Source organism: Jaculus jaculus, chromosome 4 (assembly GCF_020740685.1).
Source record: "Jaculus jaculus isolate mJacJac1 chromosome 4, mJacJac1.mat.Y.cur, whole genome shotgun sequence".
Classification (NCBI taxonomy): Eukaryota; Metazoa; Chordata; class Mammalia; order Rodentia; family Dipodidae; genus Jaculus; species Jaculus jaculus.
Window position 1 is genome coordinate 141,013,803 of NC_059105.1, and position 27,138 is coordinate 141,040,940.

The 27,138-nt window shown below is 36.2% G+C and overlaps 1 pseudogene; it reads left to right on the plus strand.

Annotated features, from left to right (window-relative positions):
• The first annotated feature begins 6,584 nt into the window (after nucleotides 1-6,584).
• Nucleotides 6,585-27,138, plus strand: part of LOC101616242 — a 104,315-nt pseudogene continuing 83,761 nt past the window's right edge.

The window sequence follows — 27,138 nt, forward strand, 5'->3', positions numbered from 1 at the left end:
CCTTCTATTCCCAGTTTCTTTAGTACATTTTTCATGAAAGGATGTTGGATTTTGTCAAATGCCTTTTCTGCATCTATTGAGATGATCATATGATTTTTGTCCTCCAGTCCATTTACATAGTGTATTACATTTATCAATTTGCATATGTTGAACCATCCCTGCATCTGTGGAATAAAGCCTACTTTGTCAGGGTGAATCATATTTTTTATATATTCTTGTATTGTATTTGCCAATATTTTGTTGAGAAGTTTTGCATCTATGTTTATGAATAAAATTGATCTGTAATTTTAATTTAATTTAATTTTGTATTATTATTATTATTATTATTTCAGAGAGAAAGAGAGAATTGGCATGCCAGGAACTCAGCCACTACAGTTGAAATCCAGACATTGTGCCACCCATGGGCATGGGCAAAATTGCACTTGACTCACGTTTTGTGCATCTGGCTGACATGGGATCTGGAGAGATCCATATGGGGCCTTAGGCTTAGCAGCTAAGTGCTTTAACTGTTAAGCAATCTAGCCTTGTATTTTGTTTTGTTTTGTTTTGTTGTTGTTGTTGTTTTATCTTTGTCTGGTTTGGTATCAGGGTGATTCTGGCTTAGTAGATGGAGTTTTGTAGTATTCCTCATCTTACTATTTTGCCGACATCTTTTTTGTTTTTCTGATGATCTTTAGCAATCACTTCACTGTGACCCATGGATGCCACCCTTCACATTCACAGGCATCCTCTGCTACATCTGGATCATTGTCCCATGACAAAGTGCTGTTTAAGGCTTATCTTTTAATTTTCCTCTATTCCAGAGATCACAAAATAAGACAAGAAGGAATAAGACTCTTTTATTTTGTGACTCATACCACTGGGTCACTTGGCTCTTAATTGCACCTCAAGAGAAACATGAGTATAAAGATGGCTGAGGAAAGTCAGTACACTTATAGATCTCCATTTAATACAACAGATAACTCAAATACAACCTGATACTGTGGGTACAAAGTGTCCTGGGTCTGGTCTCATGGACACATGCGCCAGTTTTCCTGCTGCTTCTAGTTCTTACTAGTTCTATTAGATGGATAAGAAACTTCATCATGATGCCAAACCTCCATACATTGCGAATAATGGAACATTAATGGTTTGCTGAACAGAGTTACTAGAAATCTTTAAAAGATAGGAAACAATCTCAGCATAATGTTTGACACAGAAGAATTTCCTGAATTATTTTAAAATGATTGGTTAAAAAAAAAAGAAAGATGCAAGAAAATAGGCTGCTTTAAAACTCCACCTTGGAGAATTGTCAAGATGCTTCCAGAGGAGGTGAGGAAGGACAATTGAGGGATTCCCAGGGCTTTGGTAGGCACTATCCTGATAAAGAATGGTTGGCTTCTCAGATGCATCTAGGATGCACTGTTTCTCAATGTCTCTGCAATGATTTCTTTTGTAACTATTGGTTCAGACACTCCCTTAGCAGTTTTTATTTACCTGGCCTGAAAAATGTTCTAAAGTTTTGTGTGCTGTTAAGATATCATACCAAGTCCTTCAATCTGAAAATCAAAATCATTTCTTCTTCAGTTTGGAGGGGGGACAATGTATTCATTTTAAAAGTCCAATACTCAAATAAAGTTAAAATACTTGTAATGAAAATTTTGATTTATTTTCATGTTTACAAGCTTCTCCAACTTTTCTTTTTAGGTTTTCTCTGGTTATAAGGGGAGTGTAATCCATTTCTATACACTCAGTTGCTTTGGGCATAAATTTTGAAAATAATCACATTGTTTTCAATATTGCTATCTGGTGGATAGCTTTCCTTTATTTCAATAATGAAATTACCATAAAATCTATAGTTTCCTAATGTCTATCCTCTGGCTTATCTGCTCATTGATTTTATAGTGAAGTGATGGTAGAAAATATCTCAATTCTCTCTTTGTGTGCATTTATCTATCATTTATATATTTATCTGACTTTGCCTCTATTTTCTTTAGTCTCTCTCTCTCTCTCTCTCTCTCTCTCTCTCTCTTTTTCTCTCATATGGTAACATCTTAGTGGGGTCAGAGAGGGTGGATGGAGGAGAGAAGGAGGTGAGCAAGAGTTAATAAAAACTGAAAATGGGTCTGGAGAGATGGCTTAGCAGTTAAGCACTTGCCTGTGAAGCCTGAGGACCCCGGTTCCAGGCTCGATTCCCCAGGACCCACGTTAGCCAGATGTACAAGGGGGCGCACAAGTCTGGAGTTTGTTTGCAGTGACTGGAGGCCCTGGCTTGCCCATTCTCTCTCTCTCTCTCTCTCTCTCTCTCTCTCTCTCTCTCTCCCGCTCACAAATAAATGAAGAAAAGTAACCAAAAAAAATTAAAAAACCTGAAGATGATATGAATATAATATATATATAATCATAGTTCATTATTAGCAAACTAAAACTGCAATGTACTTTGCTTCTTCCCCATCACATAACTGATGGTTACCCCCACAATGCACAACCCACAAGCCCCAATGAGGAGGGTCGCTTCAGAAGGGGGATGACAGGGAGGAGACTAATAATGGCACCAACATGTGCTATTTACATACTGAATATGTACACAACTAATAAAGAAAAAAATACAAAAATAAAATGATAATTTGTGCAGAATTACTCTGAAGGGGTGCATAATATTACATGCAGAAATCAAGCCATTGCAGAATAATCCCAGTGCCAGGGTTGAAATCCCTTCTAGTGAGTTGTTGGTCAGGTTGTCCCATGAGGCCCTTTCCACAATACAGCCTATTACCATCGCTTATTATTATTTTAATCTAAGAGCTAGATGGTAAGGCCTTTTTCATGAAAAGAGCACCTGCTTCAGTTGCAAGATTCCAAGTCAAGCAGGAGCTGAGATGGGAGGTTTTGCCTTGATGGCTAGCTGCCACAGTGCAGGAAAGTGTTACAAGGCTACTGAGGACTAAAATTCATTAAGTGTCTTAAACAGCAAGGGACTCTGTGATCTACAGTAGGGGCATCAATGTCGTGTTTGTTTGTGTGTACGTGTGTGTGTGTATGCATGCACATGCATGCACATGCATGTGTGCATAACTGCTCTCTCATTGAATTTGAGAATTACTTCACAGGAGGGAATTCATGCATGTTACAGCAAACATACTCAAATATCTGTGACTGAGAAGGTTATAGGCATGATATGGGAAGCTACTACTATTATTTGCTAAATAGATTCGTTGTACCAACAATTGCTCTTTAGATATTTGTTATAGATTAGTGCTACTCTTTCTTGTTTGTTTCTTTGTTTTGTAGATCACAGTGATAATTCAGGACACCTAAACTTGTTAGAGTACTACAACTTATAGTTGAGTAACCATTAATAAATGAGACCTCTCAATCATACCCTCCAAGGGGAACGTGTAGAAGAGAAATGAAAAAGATTGAGGGAACTGAAGATGGGGAGAAGTGCTTGCAATGCTGTCTTCTGAACACAGCTGCATTAGTCACTACTTAGTGCTGACCTCACCTGCTCAGTATTGGGTCCATCCATGGATGATGGACTCTGCAGTTAACTTCTGGTTTCCAGGACAAATCATCCAGCCAAAAACAGTTCATGGGAAGAAAGTTTGTATTTTGGTTTACATTCTCAAGGGAAATCTTCCATAGGCAGGGAAAAGATGGTAGAGTAGAGGTTACACATCACTTCCTTGCCAACATCAGGTGGACAGCAGCAGCAGGAGAATAAGCCAAGTTCTCACAATGGTTATAACATCCATAAGCCAACCCAAAGCTGAACATAGTGACACATGCCTTTAATCTCAGCACTCGGGAGGCAGAGGTAGGAGGATCACCGTGAGTTCGAGGCATCCCTGAGAATACATAGTTAATTCCAGGTCAATCTGGACCAGAGTGAGACCCTATCTTGGGAAAAAAAAAAAACATAAGTCATCCCAATAAAACTCCTGCTCCTACAAGGCTCTACCTCCAAAATTATCACCATCTAGAAACAAAGAATTCAGGGTACATGAGTGTATAGAGGACACCGAATTAAAGTCGCCACAATGAAGACAGGCAAAAAAATAAAAATAAATAAGAAATCACAATACAAGAGGGGTTAGTTGAAAAGAAATGCATCACTGAGAAGAGGTTTGGGAGAGAAGAAGAGAAAGAAAGTAATGTAAGAAAATGTAAATGGGGCTGGAGAGATGGCTTAGCAGTTAAGCGCTTGCCTGTGAAGCCTAAGGACCCCATTTGAGGCTCACTCCCCAGGACCCACGTTAGCCAGATGCACAAGGGGGCACAGGTGTCTGGAGTTCGTTTGCAGTGGCTGGAGGCCCTGGCGCGCCCATTCTCTCTCCCTCTCTCTATCTGCCTCTTTCTGTCCCTCTCTGTCTCTCTCAAATAAATAAACAAAAATAACAAAAAAAATTTTAAAAAAGAAAATGTAAATGTATGAAAATTACATGTAAGTAAGTTGTCCAGAAAATGTTTTAAAAAGTTGTAAAATTATTTCTACATTATTAGTTTTAAAAAATCTCTAAATAAATCTGAATGTAATTTAAACTTTTTATGTTGTCTTTCTGCATAATTATTTTAAAATAAAAGGCAGACTCAATTTAACACAAAAAACATACACTACAAATTACCATGATGGTAATATAACACTGCAATTTTTTTCACTTCTTATTGCATATTTTATCATCATATCATCAATTTCCTTCCCTGAATAATTGAATGTTGTTATCAGTTATGTGATAAAAATATCAATCATAGCAATTATTCAACTTGAAATCTAATATGATCAATTGTTTTGGGGTTTATATATCATGAATAATAGTAGATTAATTAAAAAATAATAAACAAGTTCTAATTTTATATTTTTCTATGTGTTATATAAGGTAAAATTCATTTAACTTTAAGAATATTTCATGATTTTAAAAGTACTTTAAGATGTATTCACTTTTGTGTAAAAATACATTACAATACTTCATCTAATCACTATTTTTAAATTATCCATTAACTCTATTTTAAAATCATCTGTTAATTTATAAAAATTTATGGAAATTTTAGTTGAAATTCCTCTTCAGCTTCAAGAAAAATGGCATAAATGCTTTCTAGATGGGATTCTGTTTTGTTTTTAATATATGCATTTTTTTTATTTCAGAAAGAGAGAGAGGCAGACAGAGAAAGTGAGTAAGGGTGCACAGGGTTTTCTGCCTTTGCAAGCAAATTCCAGATGGATGGACAATTTTATGTATCTATGTTTACATGGGTACTAGAAATTGAAGCCAGGAAATCAGGTTTTGGAAGCAATCATCTTTAACAGATAAACCATGTCTTGAGCCCCATGGATTCTGTTTTGAAAGTGGCTTCCTATTACTCTTTCAAACATCTCAGTATCTCAGTATATATAGGGTCTATATGCATGTATGTATATGGTATGTGGAAGCCAGAGGTCAATATCAGAGTGTCTCCTCCCATCACTCTTCACCTTATTTTTAGAGATAGTCTTTCACTGAATTCAGAGCTGTCTAGTTGATCTAGTTGGCTTCCTCAGGGTACCTCACCTTCCTTGCTCTGGGACTATAAGCATGTACCACCATGCCCTGCTTTTACATGCATGGTAAGGAACACAGACTTGCACGCTTAAGGGGCATGTGCTTTACCAACTCAACCATCTTGCCTCTTCACCCTCATGTGCTTAAACTATATTGCATTTACTTAGAAAGCACAATGAAATAGAATTTTTTGTTGTTATTCTTAGAAGATACTTTAGGGTAGGTATTAAATAGAGTTGCATCATTTAGGTAGTGTTAGATCACCAACATGTATCATCAGATTTATCAGCAGCTCATGTAATAGCAGAGAGAAAAGAGCTGCATGTTAAGAAGAGGCAAAAGATATATTTATATCTTTGCACATAATTATTTTAGCAGACAATGTATTTAGGGTATCTGAAAACATTATTTAATATAAAATATTATAAGAAAATATCTTACCAACTTTTTTTAAAATGATCAAATTTCAAATCTAATCTGGTGTTAAAACTTAATTTAACCTGCAATGTTATAATGTCACTTTTCATTGAATGCCACTAAGCATGTTTTTTTTAAAGATCTATTAAGTGACTTTTATAGCAGATATTCAGAAAATTATCATAGAACTACATATATTTGATAGCATTTTATAGGTAGTAATTTTAATTTTTTTTTCTCTTTCAGGGAAAGTTATGTTACTTCTAATATTGAATATCTATGTCATTCCTATTTCTGAAAGAATGTGATATATTATGTGTATATCCTTCTACACTGACACCCAGAAGCACCCAGCAACTCTCTGAATTTACCCACATTCTAGGCATTTCTCTTATTAATGAGCTACTTAAGTGGTAATATCTTCCTCACATTACATTAAGAAAGAACGGTAAAGTATAATGATAATAGTGATCCAAATTCAACCTTGTAATAATGCTTCTTTTGCCTATTAATGCTATATTTCCCCCCACCAAAAAAAAAGGTTGTAGAAATAACCACAGATTCTAGTGCAGCTGAGGGAACTGTAAGAAAAGAGTTACTGCTTTGAGGTTCCGATGAGTCCTTGGAGGTGCGTCTCACAAACAATGCCAGATGGCTGCAGAGGAGACCATCAGTGATACTGATGGCGTCTCCTCTTCACTGTTCGTCTGCATGGCAGTGCCCATCTGCACTGCATCTCATAAAGTCTGTAACCTGGAATTGCCCTATAATATCATTTGTATTCATAGGAATCTTTTTTTTTCTCTTTTTTTCTTTTTCTTTTTGCAAAGGCAAGTCCAGATCAGTACAACTCATCAACAAAATTAGTAGAAAGTTTAGTCATGTAAAGTCTAGTCCCACTGTCTTGATATTTTGTCCCTATATGCTCTTGAGACCAATCCTTTTTAAATCTAGATCCTTTGTTTAAATCTCACAGCTTTTATTTGGGTGTTTTTTTCAATGTCTTCTTCATACATAACAAGCACAGTATTTTGTCATAGTTATTTTGTTTGATGAGGTCAAAGGATGAATCCCTTTGTGTATTATCGTTTATATAAGTTAATATTAAAATTTGCTAATATCACAATGTAGATGTTACCTTATTTTAACAATATACCTTGGCCTATGCTAATGAAACAAATATAAAAGTAATTTAAATATGGAAGTATAGTCAGACCTATCTGTCCACAGATTCAGTATCTCTGGCTTCAAACATCCATAAATTGAAATTGAAGAAAACAATATATATGGTATCTTCCATGTGTCCCAGAAGGAATACTTGATTAAAACCCTGTAGGGTTTAAAAAGTTACTAAAGAGCAGAAGAAATTAATTACTAAATTAAAAACAGCAATATGTCCTAAATTCCACAATCCAAATAGTTACTTAAAAAGCACAGTTAATGTGTTCTATTTGTCTGTTTACCAATACAGAATTAAATAATCTTATTTGAATATTGTTTAATAGTAATATTATTTTTGCTTATCTTAATGTAGTACTTTTATGGGTGAAAATCAACAAAAAATTGTGTATTCTGAAGTTACTTCTTGTTCTGAATTATTCCAAATTCCTCTCACTTATTTACCTGACTCTGAAACTATAGAACGTACTAATACATCTAGGACCTCTAGAAACATAAAATGAGTCAGAATAAAGGAAATCCACTTTTCACTTTCAGTTACTATGGACATCCTAATATCTTCATTAAAGTTGTTTTTCCAGGCCAACTGAAAATGTTATTTTGCCTGTAAATGAATTCCAGTTTTATCCACCAAAGACTCTGTTGTGCCCATTGAAAACTTGTTCATTTATGCATTGCTTATAGCATGTATATTTTAGTTTTGAAAATAAACTACATGTATTCTACATGCTTAGAGGGGTTGATTAGTCCAAATTACTAGGTGTCCAGATCCATCCTCTGCTTCTCTTTTTCTTTTTCTCTCTTCTTCACTTTCTCTCAGCTGCAGATATGTGAGGTTATGAGCCAGTTCCTATGCTTTTCTCCACCCTGATGAAAATTTCCTTTCAAACTGTGAGCTTGTAACAAACCCATTCCTCCAATAAATGGTTTGGTCAGATAATTTGATCCAACAATGAAAAACAAACTGCTACAGTAGCACCATATTCTGGCATCTGTAGAGGTCCTATGGCTTTTGCCAGGTATGGTTCTCACAATCGTAGGCCTTCCATTTTGTTCCCAGGAGAAGACCTAGAGTATCTCTGTGCATTTGTTCTCTCTCCCAAGGTCATTGCTGGAGTGGGAGGAAGTCACCTACATAGCTAATCAGTTACAGGCTCTGGCCAATATCATTGTAGGGTCCCACTAAGTGCCATGTATCTCTAAAGCAAGTAGATCTTGTATATCAATATAAAATTATAAATTTAATTTCCTCCCCCTCTGCCAAGTGGCAACATTGGTGAAACCTGTTTCACAAAGACACTACATAAAAAATCGATGAGGTTTCCAGTTTTGTATACTCACTAACCTTTGTTATTTTCCAGTGGAATTGAAAATGTACCTTATTATGGTTTTTCATTTGTATTTTGGTGATGATTAATTATCTTGAGCAAATAGGTGTTTATTGTTGTTATGTTTGCATGTATACACATTATAAGAAAATTCAAGTTTTTTTTTTAATACCCAAATGGTGGTATGTGGCTTTTTTTTAGAGTTACAAAATTTTACGTGTTTTATATACTAGAATAATACATTTTTTTTTACTTCAACATTGTGAGCTACTTTTTTTCTTTTTATATCAGATACAGTTTTTAAATTTTATAAATTTCACTTTATGTACTAGTTTTCTTTTCTTTTAATTCATTCATACTATGTTACTAAAATATACTTGTCCTAAAATAATTGGCTTGACAACGTATTAGTATATAGTCTTGCATTTAAAAATAGTTTTATAAGAATATAGTTAAATATAGTACCATATGCACCATTGTGAGATGGATAGAGCTTGGGTGTCACTGTCAAGGGAAAAGCTATTCTTGGGCTGCTACCTGGAAGGGTAGAACCAACTGAAGAGCAGCTGGGAGCAGGGCCATACTGCACACCATTGTGAGATGGTGCTGAGCGTAGGAGCTATGTACATTTAAACCCATCAAGAGTAGAGACATTCTAGAGTGGCTGCCTTAGGGGACAAAACAAGCACAATGAACAACTGAAAGAAGCCAACCAAATTGAAGCCTACTTAGCACACTCATCTGCCAACCCCACCACATTTTTTTTCTTTTTTTATCTGAAGAAGAGGGCAACTGTGCATCAGCCTCATCTCCCAGGAGAAGCTTGAATCTAACCTCACTCCAAAAATTCATATCATGAATAAGACTGAATAAAAAGCACACATCTTAGACACTAAGAAAGCCAGGTCTCCCAATGTCTTACCCAGATTTGCTCAGAGTAGCCACACTCAAAGGAACACCCAGGAAGGCAGGAAGGGATCCCCAGCAATGTGACCTACTCCCACAATGGAACCATCCAATGAAAGATTACAGGAAAGGCAAGACATAGAAGCTCAGAGTTAAATCTCAACAAGCACTTTAAATGAACCATGTTGCATTGAAACCATAAACAAGTGGCTTGTTTAATGTGAAGAAATGGGACCTAGATTAATCAAACAGCAAATCAAAGAATGGATGAAAGGAATTTAGGAAAGCCAGCAAAAAGAATTCAAATCGCAAATGAAAAATTGGTTAAATAAATTGGAAGAAAGCCAACAAAAAGAATTTGAAGGATGGATAAAAAAAAAAAAAAGGAATTGGGCTGAAGAAGATGGTGTAGTGGTTAACACATTTGCCTGCAAAGACAAAAGACCCTGGTTAGATTCCCCAGGACCCATGTAAGCCAGATACACAAGGAGGTGCATACATTTGGAGTTTGTAGCAGCTGGACTCCTAGCATGCCCATATTCTCTCTCTCTCTCCCTTTCTCTTTCTTTTTCTCTCCCTCTTTCTCTTTCTCTCAAATAAATAAATAAAATACATTTAAAAAAAGAAAATGGGATTTAGTACACTTAACAGACATCTATAGAAAAATCTACAATAATTTTAATGAATATATATTCTTCTCAGCAGCTCATAGAACCTTCTCCAAAATAGACCACATATTAGGACATAAAGTATGTCTCCACATATTCAAATAAACTGACATAATTCTCTGCATTATATCTGACCAGAATACATTAAAACTGGAAATCAACAATAGTAACAACAAAAAACACATCAACTCTTGAAGACTGACAAATTCATTATTAAATAAAAAGTGGTTTGTTGAAGAAACCAGAAAAGAAATACAAAATTTTATTGAACTGATTGACAATGAAAGCTCAACATACCCAAACCTATGGGACGCAATAAAAGCAGTTCTAACAGGGCAGTTCAGAGGACTAAATGCCTACATGACAACAACAGAAAGATCTCAAATGCACAACTTAAATATGCATTTGAGGGAGGTAGAAAGGCAAGAACAATTGAAACCTAAAAGTACAAGATGAAAAGAAATATTCAAGATCACAGCAAAAAAAATCAATGAACAGAAGATAAAGAAAACAATTTAAAGATTGATAGATAAGGAGCTGTTACTTCAACAAAATAAGAAGAATAACAAATACTGTCCAATTTGGTCAAAAGAAAACAGAAGACAAGAGTCAAATCCCAAGATTAGAAATGGAAATGGGTAATTGCAATAACATAGAAGAACTTAAACACAAGTACCACGTGATGGTTTCAGTAGACGTAAAGAAGCTCTTTGACAAAACAACATAACTTCATGATCAAAACACTGTGGAAAATAGGCATGGATAGTTTATATTTCAATACAATAAAAGCTATATATAAAGCCTAAGGCCAAAAAGTACTTAATGGGGAAAGTCTTAAGGAGTTCCCATTGAGATCTGGAACAAGACAGGGGTGCACACTCTCACTGCTACTCTTCAACATAGTACTAGAAGAACTAGCCCAAGAAATAAGAGAAGAGAGAGAAATAAAGAAGATAAAAATTGGAAAGAAAGAAGTCAAGTTAACCCTGTTTTCAGATGACATGATCCTATACATAGGTGACCTGAAAGCCTCCATCTCAAAATTTCTACAGGCCATTGATTCCTTCAATAAAGTGGCATGATATGAAATCAACACAGAAAAATCAGCAGCTTTTATGAAAAGGACAAATACACAGAAAAAGAAATGAGTGAGTATGTTCCATTTTCAATAGCCACAAAAAGTGTACTTCAAAAAAGAGATGAATAGGGTACAAAGAAACACAGCAGAAAACCAAAATCAAACACAGCTTTTAAAGGCACCTCTAGAACTCCTCACAAATAGAGTCACTCATGTGGAAAATTAACCTCTGAGCAGATAGACAAGATAGAATAAATTGATTGGGAATCCAGAAACTTTGCTAAGTTCAAAAATCCATGCAAATAGAACATGGGGGAATTATGGGATACCCTAAAGCAACCAAACATATGGACCATAGTATACCAAAAGGGGAAGAATTCCAGGCCAGAGGCATAGAGAACATATTCAGTGTAACCTTTGAAGAAAATATTCCCAAACATTGAAAAGAGACCCATCCAGATATAAGAAGATCACAGAACACCAAACAGGTGGGACACACCCCCCCAAAAAAAAACCAAAACAAAACAAAACTTACTAAGGCACATTACAGTTGAAACTTAATGTGTAAACAAAGAGAGAGTACAGAGCATAGCAAGAGAAAAACAACTCACAGCATACAAAGGTAATTCCATCAGAATTATTTCAGATTTCTCAATGGAAACCCTGAAAGCCAGAAGGGCCTGGAATGGAACACTTCAAAATATAAAAATCTATGGCTTCTAAACCAAACTACTTTACACACTGAAAGTATCCCTCATAATCGATGGTGAAAGGGTAACATTTTATGTTAAAGGTAAGATCTATGATAATATGAACAAAGAGCAAAACCTACATAGAAAACTTCAGGGAATAATCCACACAGAAGAATCAAACAATGAATCTCAAGAGCCTACAAAAATCACAATAACCAAAATTAAATCAGGCTCCAAAAGTCAAAATCCCATGTAAACACCATTTCATAAAGCATCCCAGTAGGGTAGTGATAAAATTGAACCTCACAGTTATAAACTTAAATATAAATGGAATTAACTCAGCCATCAAAAGACACAAGTTAACAGGGTGGATCAAAAAAAATGGGGTCTTTTGTCTGCTGTCTTCAAGAAACCCACCTCACCACTAAAGACAGACACCCCTTCACAGTGATAGGATGGAAAATGTTATTCTAAGAAAATGGAAATAAGAATCAAACAGGTGTTAATATATAAATATCTTATAACATAGACTTCAAACCAAACTTCTTTCTCAACAAGGGAATGATCCAACATGAAGAAATCACAATCATAAATCTATATGCACCAAACACAGGTAGATCACAGTTTATTAAATAAAATCCTACCTGACAATAAAATAGAAATTAATACCATCATAGTTGGGGACTTCAATATTCCACTGACATCAATAGACAGCTTATTCAACCAAAATATCAACAGATAAATAATAAAGCTCAACAACACTATAGATCAACTAAACCTAGTGTTCATCTACAGAATTTTCCACCCCAATTCTACACATTTATTCTCAGCAGCCCATGGAACCTTCTCCACAATATATTAGGCCCTAAAGAATGCCTCCATAAATATAGGAAAATTGATGTGACTTCTTGAATCATACCACATATTAATATTTTAAGGCTAGAAATTTTCAAGAGACATATCAGCTCCTGAAGACTGAAAAAACACACTTTTAAACAATGAATGGGTTGTGGGAGCAATTACAAAAGAAACTGTAACATTTCTATAATTGAATTATAATGAAACACAACAAAACTTATGGGACACAATGAAATCAGCCCTAAGGGTCCTAAGGGGAAAATTCATAGAAATAAATGTCTTCATAACAAAGATGGAGAAATACCAAACTAATAACCTAACCATCTACCTAAAGGCACTGGAAAAAGAAGAAGAATCTAACCCTAAAAGCCCAAAACAGAAAGAAATAATAAAGATCTGAAAAGAACTGAATAAACTGGAAACTAAGAAAACAAAAATATTGATGAAACAAAGAGCTGGTTCTTTGAAAAAGTAAAAAAGATTGATAAACACTTGGCAAATTTTATAAATTAAAAATAATAGGAGTCTCAAATTAACAAAATCAGAAATTAAAAGGGAAAGGTCACAACAGATATCATTGAACTTGTAAACATTACGACACACTTTGAAAACCTCTATTGCACAAAATTGGATAATTTGAAGAAATGGATGAATTTCTAGACACATACCATCTATCAAAACTAAAGTTAGAGCAAATAAATCTTGTAAACAAACCTATCATATTCATTGTGATTGAAAAGGTAATCAAAAATCCTCCCCATAATGAAAAGTCTAGGACCAGATGGTGTCTTGGCTGAATTCTCCCAAGCCATTCTTGAAGAACTAAAACCAGTTTTTCTCAAACTGTTTCAGAAAATCAGAGAACACTGAATCTTCCCCAATTACTTTTATGAAGAAAACATTACTCTATTACCAAAATCAGACAGAGATCCAATAAGAAAAGGAAAGTAGGCCTATAACCCCGATGAACTTAGATGCAAAGATACTGAAGAAAATCCTCACCAACTAAATTCAACAACACATAAAAATTGTTTTTCAGTTAGATTAAGCAGAATTCACCTGAGGGATTCAGGGATGGTTCAACATCTGGAAATAAGTCAACATAATACACCACATAAACTTAACAAAAACCGCATGATGATTTCAATAGATGCAGAGGAAGCCTTTGACAAAATACAGCATTATTTCCTGACGAAAGTCCTGGGAAGGAAAGGACATGGAATGTTTATCTGTCAACAAAATGAAAGCTAGACATAAGGCACCTAAACCCCAACTAATACATAATAGGTAAGACTCAATGAGTTTCAAGTGATATCAGGAACAAGACAGGGATTCGCACTCTCACCACTGTTCTTCTACATAGTACTAGAAGTCCTATCCCAAGTCATAAGACAGAAGAAATAAAGAAAAAGGATACAAATTAACCCTCTGTGCAGATGTTATGATCCTGTACATAAGTGACCCCAAAGTGTCCATCTCAAAACTTATAAAGGTGATTAATTCCTTCACCAAAATGGCAGGATACAAAATCAACATGCAAAAATCAGTGGCAATTCTATATGCAAAGGACAAATATACAGAAAAAGAATTGAGCCAGAGCATTCCATTTTCAATAGACACAAAACATCAAATACCTTGGAAGACTATCCAAGAATATGAAAGACCTATATAAACAAAATCATGCAAACACTCTAGGAAGAAGTTCAGGAGATGAAAGCCCTCCCATGCTCCTGAATTAGTAGATTTAATATTTTGAAAATGGCAAGTCTAACAAAAGAAATATAAATATTTAATGTAAAACCAATAAAAATCCCAGAACTATTATTCACAGAGATAGGAAAATGATCTTAAATTTATATGGAATGGCAGCAGGCTTTGGATACCAAACCATATCTTCATCAAAACAAATAAATCTGGAGATATCAATATAACCAAATCTAAAGATATACTACAAATTCATAGTAAGAAAAACAGCATAGCACTGGTATATAAACAGTTATATAGTGCAATGGAACAGAATTGAAGATGTGAACTTTAGGTCATGTAGCTATAGCTATTTGATCATTGACAAAGATACCAATGATGTAAACTGGAGAAAAGACAACATCTTTAACAGAGGTTGCTGGACAAATTGTGTAACCACATGTAGAAAAATAAAACTATACACACTCATCCACTATACACAAAAATCAACTCCAAATGCATTAAAGTCCTCAATGTAAGACCTGAAATTCTACTGGAAGAAAAAAAAAATAGGAGGAAGTTTATGTGATATAGGAGTGTGGAAAGATTTCCTGAACAATACTGCAGTAGCCCAGTAAATTAAACAATGTATCAACCAATGGAATCTCATAAAGCTAAAAAGTTTTTGTACAGAAAAACATATCATGAGCAGAGTCAATAGATTACCCACACAATGGGGTACATTTTTTTGCCAGCTATACCACTGACAGAGGTTTAATACCTAGAATCTACAAAGAACTCAAAAACCTAATCAATAAAAACTCAAACACACTCAAAAAATAGATAAATGAATTGTGAGATTTCATAGGAAGAAAATTAGATAGCAAACACACACTTAATAAAATGTTCAACATTCCTAACCATCAGGGAAATGCAAATTAAAACAATTATGAGATTCTACCTTATTCCAGTAAGGATGGCAAACATTTAAAAACCAAATGACAACAAATACTGGTGAGGATGTGGGGAAAGAGGAATCCTCATTTACTCTTTGTGGGAATGTAAACTTGTACAATCACAATGGCAATCATTATTAAGATTACTGAAAACGCTAGAACTACCTACAGACCCAGTTATCCCTTACTGGGCATTTACCCTAAATGTTCTATGCTTCACTACAGAGATAGTTGCTCACCCATATATATAGCTGCTCAATTCATAATAACTAAGAACCAGAATAAACTCTAGGGTCCATTTTTGGACAAATGGAAAATGAAGTTGTGGTATATATACACAGTGAAATGCTACTGAACCATAAGCTACTGGGGGAAAGAGGCCAACAATGGTGTGAGCAAGCAGGGGTCTATTCTACTCAGAAACAACCAGTCTGACAAGAAGTACACACCAGTGCAATGGTGGCACACAGCCTTAGTGAGTAACCAAAGACTTTCTAATTGGCTAAGAGATATGTGCCATGGAAAGGAACCCATATCTGGAACTGAAAGTCAGGTCGAGTCCTATGGAGACAAAGATTGTGCTCTCCAATGTCAAGGTCCTACTAGTTTTTGACTAAAAGAGGGGTTAGGCCCATTTAACTGTACCCAAATTAATAATGCTTGTCCAATTTAACCTATGCTGAATTTATTCTCAATTGGAAAATATTTTTTTTCTTGTTTCAGAAGGCAGCAAGACACAAGGAGATAAACCACGTCTCAACATCTCAGTCAAAACCACAATGGAAGTGGGGAGATGATCAAGCATGCTGTTTCCATGGTGAGCCTGACGAGCAGTACCAGGGTGAAGGGCACATATGTTGAGGATACACAACATATGCCAAAGCAGAAATCTAGAGGTCCCTAAGTGCTCATCACTAAAGTAGACTTAAACCACACAAGGCTCAGGAAAGTTTTCAAAAGAGGGGACGGGAAGATTTTTAAAAGCGAGATATTTGGATGTCATGCCCAGAGGCACAACCTCCCCCCAGTAACTGACCATTTCTCCCACAATGCCTAACCCACAACCCCATTGGGAATACCAGCAACCCAAATGAGGAAGGACCCTGAGGAATGGGTGCAGGGAAGAGGAAAAAGATGGTACCCAACACATGATGTATCTATACAAATATGTTCTTTTTTGTCACAATATGAAAATTCATCTTTATTAGCTCATTTGTTATAACAATAAACAAGGCATATTAAAATATTTTTAAGAAAAAAAGTAAAACAAACTTACTTGAATAGCAGATAATTTTCTGACCAACAGTTTTAACAAGAATAGTGAAACCTATTTTATGAAGAACAGAATCACACAGTATAAAATTAGCAATTTCCCTTTTAAGGAACAATTGGGAGAAAAGGGCAGTTTTCCCCAACTGATTATACTGAAGGATAGGGCTGTTTATCATGCTATTTCAGTGTTTATCATGACAAAAGACAGTCTTTCCATGCAAGAATTATTTACTGCTTGGATTATGAAGAATGCTGGAGGAAACAACTAATGAGTAGTCATAATGTAAAAGCATTACAGTCAGTGTCTCCTTGCCAGATTTTAGCACACTTTCCTGCTGCTATTGTCCACCTTAGGTTGGCAGGGAGTGATGTTCACCCTCTGCTCATGCCATTGTTTTCCCTGCCATCTTGGAGAGTCCCCCTCCAAGTCCGTAAGCCAAACTACCACCGCCCCCTTTTTTTTTCCCCAAATCTGCTTTTGTTTGGATGATTTCTACCAGCAATGTGAACCTGACTACAATAGTAAAGTGGTACTGAGAGTGGGGTCATTTGCTGCTAGATACCTGACTGTGTGACTGGGGCCTTTTGGAGTTGATTTTCAAGAGGAATGTGGAACTTAAAACCTCAGAATAAGATGATGTTCAGTGCTATAAGTACAGCTTGATGGACTATTCTGGTCAGATTTGAAAAACTGAATACACTAAGAACTATGGACTGTGAGGTCTGGCTGATGAGGATGAGAAAGAGCTTTGTTTGGACTGGGCTAGAATCAGTTTGCGTGAGAGGCTTACTGTTATGCTCATGTCCTGCAAACTTGTGCAGGGTTGCTTTGCATAGAAACAGACTGATGTGAACAGAGGGCCATGACACAGAAAAGAAATGAAATGTTTGAGCCCAAACTTCTGCCTGTTCAGCTGCAATTGTATGAGAGACTATAACCATTGAGGCTGTGCCAGCTGGCATTCATTGGGATGAGAAAAAAAAAAAAAATGCAGCCTTTTGATAAAGCCTGAATGCTGAAGGAGTTTCCTGTTCTTCAAAATCTGTTTTATTTCCCTCTGGATTAACCAATTGGCACCCCACCTGGTACTATGGAGTATACAAAATGCAGAAAAGAGAGGGTCATTGAATTTGCAACACAGTATTTTATTTCGGAAATGGCCATTTTCCCTGCCATCATGGAGTGTCCCCTCGAGTCTGTAAGCCAAAATAGACCTTTTAATTTTTCTCAAAAGCTGATCTTGGTCAGGTGATTTCTGCCAGCATTGCAAACCTGACTGCAACAGTCATTCACCTCGGGACCCCATGTACATCCAAATATCTGTCAAAAGACATTGCTTTGTTTATTATTTGTCAGAATTGATCTGTATAGATAATAGATAATGAGTTATATGGAAAGGAGAAGGGAAGGAACTTATAATGTATACATTGAAGTAGTGCTACATAAAATGTATACATGCTCAGAGCATTCTTCAGTTATACTTGACATGTATGCTGTAGACTCCTCATCTTTAGAGACAATGTATCCCAAGTACCCAGTGCAAGTTTTAATCCACTGATAGTAGTGAACACTAATTTTCCCATACATAAAAATACATGGCAAGGTTCAACTTATAAGTTAGGTACAGTAAGAGATGTGCAGTAATGTCAATAAAAAAATCAAATGATTGTAATTACACACCATAATAAGATCATTTAAAGCATATAAAGAATAAATTTCCAAACTTTAGTGATTACAGAATGACAGAAACAGCAGCAATGGGGATCAAGACTGGACTTGGGGATTCTGGGGATTCTAGTTAAAAACAAACACATGGAAATATTGCCCTCAAGATTAAGTCTTGACAGTGTTTAAATAAAAATCACAGTACTGTTTGTGTGAAGAGCTTGTCAATATAGATGAGAACATAGAATTAAACATCTTGCCTGTTCACATCTTTATAGTGTCCTTGTTATGTTAAAAGGAAGCATAGGTGCATAGAAACTTAATTATAAGGTCAGACTCATTATTTAAGTGGTTTCAATCTTATCTTCTTAACTATTAAATGATAAACTAGGCTTGCAGTTTATTTCTCTATTTAGTTTTGTTAACTTACAGGGTTTTGCTTTTCCTTTTGTCATGTGTGACAGTCTGACAAATCAGCTTATTTTTCAATCTTCATGAGTATATTACCCATTGCACATTTTTTGTAGGTTTATAAGTAGTACATCATCTCCTGGTGCCTTCCTTGTGAACAAATATGCATTTAGACAGTTTTTGAATATTTAACTGTCTTTCATAAAAGACATGCTGTATCATCATCAAGCATGATACCTACTGATTAAATCTAGCAATAAGCAAGTTTTATTTCTAAGTAGAGCACATAAATAGTGTTGTTAGGTAGAAATGAAGCTTTAACTAGGTAAAATTATTAAAATCCAAACAAAGCAGAACAATAAAGCAGGATAGGTCTGGTTGGTATTCGTGGGTCATATTCCTGTCTGTGGCACTGATCGATGATTCTCTGCATTGCCTCTCACTGTGGACGTTAGGCACTCGACAGAAATATTGGACTGTAAAAATAATAAATGGGGAGTGAAACTCCTTCCCTATCCTTAGTATATAATGCCTGTGTCAAGTTGAACTCTAAAGGGATCAAGGTCCCAGTAGCCTGTGAGAATTGTAGAAGTGGGTGAAAGCTTATGAATTTCCATGTTTATATCATTTCTTGATTATTGCTTGTTTTGCAAGCAGAATTAAGTAAAAAAAGATAGATGGAGCAAGTTACATATTGTATCAAGAATTATTTTATTTCATAATGGTGCATTTTATGTTGTTGGTACCACTGGAATAAATTAATTCTACTTAGCTTGTGATAAATATAGATAATTTGTCTTTAGATAAAAATACTTCAGGCATTGAGATTTTGTTTATGTTACTGTTCCTTGCTAGAATTGAACATATTTTTTGCTGAAGGTAAAACACAAAAGAGAGGGAACATGGTGAATCTCATTGTGACATACATAGCTATTCATTTCTAAGTTATTTGGGCTCATGATGTAGGGAAAGCTGTGGTTGAGAACAGGATCAGGCCTCAAAAAGAATTAGAAAACTGTGCAGGTAAAAGTTTCATATGAAATTCTGTACCAGGAAAAACACAAGAATTTAGCAAATTGTAGAAATCAGTAATGATTACTATAAACTCATCAATGGAATGCTTTGACATTGTTAGAAATGGTGTTATAAAAAGTTACTGACAAATCTGACTAAAAACACTCATATTCTTCATCTTTCTAAAGAGTATTAGTCTGTATTCTTCTAGGTTAAAGATTTGAGAACTTACAAAATAGTCTCTGTTCATTTTATATTTATAATGGATCAATTTATATTATTAGATTGACTGTTTATTGAATTTCAATAATATTATTTAGATATATATACAAAAAAATGCAAACCTAAGTACATTTTTCTCAACTCAAGTGATTTTGATATGGAACAAAATAAACCAGGCATTTCAGCTATACATATGTGTGATTCTACATTTTGAAATACTTTGTTTAATTAGAATTTCAATTTGTATTTTTTATTTGTTTAAATAGTATGTTTTAATTTTTATTAATTAGTTTTGTACTCAGCGAATACAGTCAATTTCGTATCATTATTAGTCTCATACATGACCTACCCCCTCGCCTTGGCCCCTCCTTGTTGATGTATATGGGTCATGCATTCTGGAGTTAGCCCACAGTTTTGGGTAGGATAAATGTCTCTGCATATCATGACCCAACATGTGGCTCTGACATTCTTTCTGCCCCTCCCCCTCGGCAGAATTTTCCTGAGCCATGTTGGGTTCATCTTTGGTCTGCTTCAGTGATGAGGTGTTGGGGGCATCTGGGTCACTGGATGTCTGATTTGGTGGGAGTTGATTTTACTCTGTGTTGACCTCCTTTACCCTTGTGCTGTAATCCGGTTCACCAAGAAAACAGCAACCTTGCTTGTTTCACCAATTGTTCTTAGTTTCAGCTGGGGCCCTTCAGAGGTATTATGAAGTGGCTCTTTCCTTAGGATCTACATCTATCTGAAAAAGAGAAGCAGATTCTCCAGTGGAGAGTAAGTTAGCACCAGGATAACTGAGATAGCTCTTACTTTTATTTTATAGAGGATTTAATATGTGTAGGCCCTTTTGTAACCCATGATTGATGGTAGCTTGATAATGGAGAGCAGGATTATGTTTGGATATGGTTCTGACTTATTTCCCAGCTCCAGCTATGGGTCCTGTACCCCTGAGGTGATCAGTTAGCCAAATCAAGAGAAGTTGGTTTCCCACCACAGCTGTGTGCCACTATTGAACTTGTGTGAGCATCATGATAGGTTATTTGCTGCTAAGTAGGTTTAACCATGAGTTGCTTGGACAGATATTGGTCATTTCCCCCCCAGTAGCCATGTAGCACCTTCTGGCACTAGATGTGCTGACTGTCTGGGGGCTGACTCTCTTCCAGCTTCCACCCATGCTGTTCCATTTTACATGTCAACCACATAAGGTGTCTTCATCAGTAGGGTCTTACCATTAACATTTGGTGGGTTATCAAGTGCTGGGACAGAAATCTGTCTTTCTTTTCAGAAACCTTGTAAGTCTCTCTGATCTAAAGCTCATTGTGGATGATAGCCACATTCTGGTACTGGTAGTTACATGTCAGTGCCCACTAAGGAAAAGAAGAAAAAGATAACTAATATAAAAGAGTTAGAGAGAAGACAGAGAGACAGAGAGACAGAGAGAGAGAGAGAGAGAGAGAGAGAGAGAAGTTGTAGAAGATTAAGGTCAGTCTTCATCATACCTTCTCCAGTGTGTTGTGGCTCAGGTGTTCCCTCTAAGGACCTGGTGAAGATTCAGCCATTTGTTCTGTCTTTTAGGATGCAGAATTTTATGGTACCATTGCCATTTGGGTCTAGATTTGTGTTTCCCACCTCCTTCCTTCTCCTCCCCTCCCTCCTGACCCATCCTCTTGTCCAGTCCAAGAGATGCTTGCTGGGTATATAAGGCATCTTGGGTAGATTCAGGTTAGGTGGTGTAGATGAGTGAGACTATGTGGCAATTTTCTTTATGTAATTTGGTAAGTTCATTGAGAATGATCTGCTCCAGGTTCAACCATTTTTCCTCAAATTTCATTGTGTCATTTCTTCTTACTTCTGTATAAAATTACATTGTGTAGATGTACCACATCTTAGTTATCCATTCTTTTAGTGATGGACATCTGGGTTGATTCCAGATCTTAGCTATTACGAATTGAGCTGCTACAAACATGGTTGAGCAAATCTCTCTGGCCTGTGGTTTGAAGGTTTTAGAGTGCATGCCCAGTAAAGGAATAACTGGGTCTGTTGGTATCTCTATAGTCAGCTTTTTTAGGAGTCTCCATATTGCTTTCCAAAGCAGTTGTACCATCTTACATTTCCACCAACAGTGGATGAGTGTTCCTACTTCTACACATCAATTTATAGTTTCTGTTGTAGTCAGGTTTGCATTGCTGGCAGAAATTACATGATGAAGAGCAGCTTTGTGGGGGAAAAATGTTTATTTTGGCTTACAAACTCAAGAGGAAGTTCCATGATGGCAGGAGACAATAATAGCATGACCAGAGGGTGCACATCACCCTCTTGCCATCATAAGGTAGACAATAGCAACAGGATAGTGTGCCAAACACTGGCAATGGGATATTCACTATAATACCTATAGTTCCACTTCCACAAATACACTGTCTCCAGGAACCTAGCATTCAGAACACCTCAGCTTATGAGCATACACCTTCATCAAACCACCACATTACAACCCTGGCCTCAATAAACTGACAATTATATAAGATAGAAAGTACAATGCCTTCAGTCCAATTTTTAAGTTTCCCATGTTTCTTATTAGTCATAATAATGTTCAAACATTCCCATAATCCAACATCTTTTAACTGAGCCATAATACCAAGAAAATCCTCCCAAAACCCATAATGGCACAGAATAAACACATTGCAAAAGATAGTATTGGGCATAACAAGGAATATTCAACCAATACAATATTTAAAGAGGACAAACATCAAAATTTGTAGTTCCAGGGCTGGAGAGATGGCTTAGCGGTTAAGCGCTTGCCTGTGAAGCCTAAGGACCCCGGTTCGAGGCTCGGTTCCCCAGGTCCCACGTTAGCCAGATGCACAAGGGGGCGCAAGCGTCTGGAGTTCCTTTGCAGAGGCTAGAAGCCCTGGCGCACCCATTCTCTCTCTCTCCCTCTATCTGTCTTTCTCTCTGTGTCTGTCGCTCTCAAATAAATAAAAAAAAATTAAAAAAAAAAATTTGTAGTTCCAAATCCCACACCTCTAGTCTGACAAATCTCCAACTCAGATAATTCTAACCAGCAACAAGTCTCTCGAGTTCCAATTCCATCCCTCCACGTAGGCTATTCACAGTCCTGGAAAACTTCATCCAGGGCTTGTAGCTCTCTTTGGCAGCCATCTCGTGATGCCAATATCTCCACTGGTCTCCAGTGCAAACTCCATAAAGTCTCCAAGTATGTATTTAACAAACCTGCTTCACACTGCTCATAGCTGTTTCCAAAACATAAGACTGTGCTGCAAGTTCAATGACCCTCTTTCCTGCATTTCTTATGCTCTACAATACCAGGTGCAGTGCAAATTTGTTAATCCAGAGAATAAAGCAAACTTTGAAGTACAAGACACTCCTTGATCACTCAGGCTCCTTCAAAAGAGTCAACATTCTTATGTTGTCACAGTGAAGGTCAGCTGGCCCAATGTCAATGGTTATACTCTCTCATACAATTGCAGCTGAATGAGCAGAAGTTTTAGACTAAAGATTTCTTTCTGTGCCATATCCCTCTGTTCATACAAGTTCATTCATATGCAATGCAACTCTGCAAAAATTCTCAGTACATGGGCATGACGGCAAGCCATTCACACAGTCCAAGCAAAGGTCTTTGTCATCTTCACAAGCTAAACCTCACAGCCCATACTTCTTAGTGCATTCAGATCTTTCAACTTGGACCAGAATAGTCCATCAAGCTGTACTGTAAGGAGTCTCTTAGGCCAAGGTTTCAAATCCTTTCACATTCCTCTTGAAAATCAGGTCCAAAAGGCCCAAGCCACACAGGCAGGTCTCTAGCAGCAATGACACCACTCCTTGGTACCAACACTACTGTTGAAGTCAGGTTCACATTGCTGTCAGAAATCATACAACCAAGAGCAGCTCTTGGGGAAAAAAAAAAAGGTTTATTTTGACATACAGACTTGAGAGGAAGCACCATGATGACAGGAGTAAATGGTGGCATGAGCAGAGTTAGATATCAACCCCTGGCCAACATAAGGTGGACAATAGCAACAGGAAAGCATTCTAAACACTGGCAAGTGGCAATGGCTAAAATACCCATAAGCCCGCCCCCAACAATACATTGCCTCCAGGAGGCATTAATTCCCAAATATCCATCAGCTGAGAACTTAGCGTTCAAAACACTTAAGTTTATGGTGGACACTTGAATCAAACCACCACAGTTGTTTAAATATCACATATCTCACAAAATTGCCAGTAAAATTTCTAAATATAGAAATCTTTGTGGGTTATAGAACTATTACAGGGATAGTTGTTTAAAAATGTATATCCAATATATTCCAGGTTAAAGATATGAGCAATTTGAATGTTTGCATGAGTCTGTTCACAATAGGGTGTATCCTGAGAAATGTGTCTGTAGGCAAGTGAAGAGGTTTGAAACCCTTTTGGAATGCTGTTGCATGAATTGTAATTGCTTCATTCCTAAGGGGGAATATCTTAGAGGATCTTCCTTATTTCTGTGGTATGCTGATTGAAACATCTTTACATGTTCAAGTTCAGTCCAAATAACTATTACAAAATTAAATACTAACTATTAACTAACTAATTAAACACTAAATACATGAACAAATGAAATTTATTAATAATATCACTGAATGTTCTTGAGGAAAATAATGCTTATCTTTGATTAAATTTGTTCTTTATACTACAAGAGAGATAAAAGTTATAGTTCACATATATACACAAACATTTCAGCAATACAAAGATCATTGAGAAGTAGTTTCTGAATGCTATGAGGAAACATGTACTATTTAATATCAATTTTAAAAAATTATTAATATGTTGTCGTGGTTCGATTCACATGTTTACCATTAACTTATGTGTTGTGAAAGCTAGGTTCTGAGCTGGTGGCAATTTGGGAATTGGGGTCTTCTGGAGACTATGTATTGTTGGGGGTGGGCTTATGGGTGTTATAGACATCTTCCCCTTGCCAGTGTTTGGCACATTCTCCTTGTGTTGTTGTCCACCTAATGTTGACCAGGAGGTGAGGTTCAGCATCTGCTCATGCCATGTTTTCCCCTGCCATAAAGGAGCTTCCCCCTGAGGCTATAAGCCATGATCTTTTCTTCCACAGTTGCTTTGGTTGGTACTTTGTGCAGGAAACACAAGCCTTACATAAAATAGTAAATTGTACTGGGAAAAAGTGATAGTTTGGACATATGTCCCCCATAGATTCAGGTGTTTTATTAAAGCATCTAACTTTGCTAGAGGAAGTGTCACTGGTGGCAGATCCTGGGGTCCATGCCAAAAGTGTGTTTGGAGGCAGATCAGAAGTCTCTTACAAAGGTATGTAGAGAGATTTGAACTTTACTTGGGCCCATGTTTGCTGCTTTTTGGTGTTTGCTTGCTGGTGGTACTTTCTCTCTCTACTTGGATTTATGAATGGGAGACTGCCGTTTGCACAATTGATGGAACCTTCTTTGCATCTGTAAGCTGAAATAAATCCTATTCCTCCCATAAACTGTGTTTGGTTGGATGTGCATCCAATATTGTGGAACTGTCTACTACAAATGTGTGTGTGTGTGTTTTCCAGGTACCTAAGATGGGGGTGTCTAGAGAAGTACCCAATCAACTTTATACATAAGTAAAATATTGTTTGTATTTGCTGAGCTATCACAGCAAGTGAATAAAAGATTGAGACTGACCATCAAACTCACTTTGTCTTACTATATTATACTTTTTAATTAATTAATTTTCAGAAGAAGAGAAGTGGGAGAGAATAAATGGACACACCAGGGTCTCTTGCCACTGGAAATAAATGCCATATGCATGTCTGTGCATCTGGCTTTATGTGGGTAATTCAGAATCCAACCCCAGCCATCAGGCTTTGAAAGCAAGCACCTGAATCATTTATCCATCTCTTGTCTTACTGTTTTTGAACACATCCTAGTGTTTGGAAATATTTTCCAACAAACGCATACTGAAAAATGTTCCTACTAAAATATTTGCTATTTGAATCATTAAAAAGGTAATTCACACTACTAGTAAGAAAGTTCTTGTTAATATTATTTCCTCAATGATAGGAGAAAAGGTGTAATTTATTGAAAAATAGGGCATTAACATATTAGACATAAATCTACTTCCTAGAATTGTGACCCAGTAGAATGCCCAAGGCACTGGTGTATCTTTCATGATGCAGAAGGCAATCAAGGGGTAGCAATGCTTCTATTGAGCATTGTATATTTCAAGGGATTAAAAATATTGAACTTGTGGCTATAAAACTAGAATGAGTAAGTGTGTGGACTTATTCGTACCATTAAAGAAAGAATCCAATTTACTATGAATAGACCCTATGGATTGCAGAGTAATAGAAAAGAAATATTAGGAAGACTTTTTGTAATGTTTTAAGGTAGGTTGGAGCAAGAGTATATTAACAGAGGTCAAATAAAAGAGACCTTGTCAGCCCTGCTAATTTTGTAGACAAGTCTTTGCTTCCTCAGAGAGCAGCCATCTGGTGAGGAGATTCTTCTTATCATATTACAATGCTATAATTTTGTACTGGATCAAATGTGTAAAGTTATTACTAAACTATGATTAAAATTTCTCTGAAGCCCACTGATAATGCAGGCATAGACATTTTAAGGGAAATTCATGTAGGTAGTATGGATTAAAGATATTATTTTAATTTGCTTCCAAAAATTTGAGCAGCAATTGTGTATGTGTATATTTCTGTTTGTAAGATAATTTGTTCACTTTCTATTCAGACACATTCCTGGCTTTTTCAAATATTTAGAACCTATTCCCTAGTTAAATGCACAAACTATGTAACTCAAATAAAATCCTGTCTTATGGAATGGCAAGTAAGCTCTATTCAAATTATAATATTGTCATAATTTTCTTAAAGACAATCTCAAAATAACTGATATGATAACTCAACTTTGTTATAAATGGATTACCTACAATAGAGAAATATATTTCTACTTTTAAATTTTTTATTAGTTATATATACAGTGTGTGTACAGCCATGTTAGCACCATTGTTTGCCTCCTCCCTGTCCTTCCCTCTCCACAGGGACCCCCCTCATTGAGGAATGTGGGTCAAGCACTATGGGGTTAGCCATCAGTTATGGGTAAGAGACAATATCTCTGTGCATAATGACCCAACATGTAGTTCTAGCAATCTTTCCACCCTGTCTTCTGCAAATTTCCCTAAGCCACGTTGGGTTCATTTTAGGTCTACTTCTGTGATGAGGCCTTGGGAGACTCCGTGTCTCTGGATATCTGGTTTGGT